Raw genomic sequence first — 1,604 nt, 5'->3', positions numbered from 1 at the left:
TGTCATGGTCAGAAATGGAGACAATTGTTATTCTGGTTTGCTACAATGAAAAATGGGTAACCTCAAAGAAGATGTGCAAATACGAAGGGAGTGACTCAAAAGGCTTAATAGTTCCACGGACCATCACATTTGCTGAACTGTTGGATCGTGTGCATCAGATTGGTAATAGAAACAATAGGGAAGACAAAGTTTGCTTAAAGATCTCAGTTTTGGTGGCCTCGAATGAGTGGAAGCACATAAAGATTGAGGACAATGATGATGTCAAATTATTTACAAAAATTATTTACAAAAAAAGAATGGTATGAATAAATATGCAAATGCTTGGGGATGGGTTGGAGAAAGGCATGATTATATTTGGTGGTGTGGTTATGTTTGGTGATATGATATGTTTGGAGATGCATATTCCTACTCCAAATTGAGTACAATTGATCTGCCATGTGTACAAAATGGAAACAGTTCATGTGCCATGTAAGGTAATTAGCCACCGCCACCGACATTATGGATCACCATATTAAGCACCTCCAGCATAGCTTTCATGTGTGCATATTCATATAAAGAATTTCTTGAAATAATTAAGGAGCATAGTGAATTCCTAAATGATAAGTAATAAGTGAATTCGCAAGTGGATGCCATAAAACAGGTAATGTAGAGACTATAAATGACACATACAATTTCCCTTCTTTGGATGAAAAAAAAAAACAATAGGAAACACAGACTTCAATTGCAAAAATTGCCAAAACCATTAAAACAATAATGGAACGAGAATAAAATCATAATAAACTAGCAATACAACAGCACTAAAATGCCAATACACAACCACTAAATTGGCAATACGATAGCAAAAAACAGCACTAAAACATCAATAACAACAACAAAACAACAGCAAAACAGCAGCAAAATAACATAATTCCAAATCAAACACAAGAATCAATCCACAAAGAATAAACCCATTCAACGTTTCAAACACGGAATCATCAGAATCAGAGAATTTCAAAAGAACCCCTAAACCAATTTCAGAGAAACTCCTAATCCAATTACCCCTAAACCAATTTCAGAGAACCAATTTCGAAGAAACCCCTAAACCAATTTCATAGAAACCCATAAACCCTAAACCAACTTTAGAGAAACCCATAGAAACCCATAAACCCTAAACCAACTTTAGAGAAACCCATAAACCAATTCAAATTGACGATGAACAGTACCTTTTGCAGGTGAACGATGGAAGAGGAAGACCACTGCGTCACAGAGAGAGAGAGAGAGAGAGAGAGAGAGAGAGAGAGAAAGAGAAAGAGAAAGAGAGAGAGAGAGAGTTGTGCAAGAGAGGCCGAGAGCTTCCCGCGACAATAAAAGACAGAAGAAAGTGTGAGAGCTGATCGAACAGAGAGTGAGACCTGAAAAACAGAGACAGAGAGAGAACAAAATTTCAGCAAAAGTGATATGTGTGCAATAAGTGGACAATGAACATATATTTCTAGGGGATAGTTGAAAAAATTTTGGGGAGAGGTGGTATTTTCTGTTAGAATTATAAAAGGGGTGGTAGCTAGAGCTATTGCACAGGGATGTTGACAAGATGCTCAAGGGCTCACGAGATACGGCGAGTAGCC

Source organism: Prunus persica, chromosome G2 (genome assembly GCF_000346465.2).
Source record: "Prunus persica cultivar Lovell chromosome G2, Prunus_persica_NCBIv2, whole genome shotgun sequence".
Lineage (NCBI taxonomy): Eukaryota > Viridiplantae > Streptophyta > Magnoliopsida > Rosales > Rosaceae > Prunus > Prunus persica.
This window is presented reverse-complemented; position numbering follows the sequence as displayed.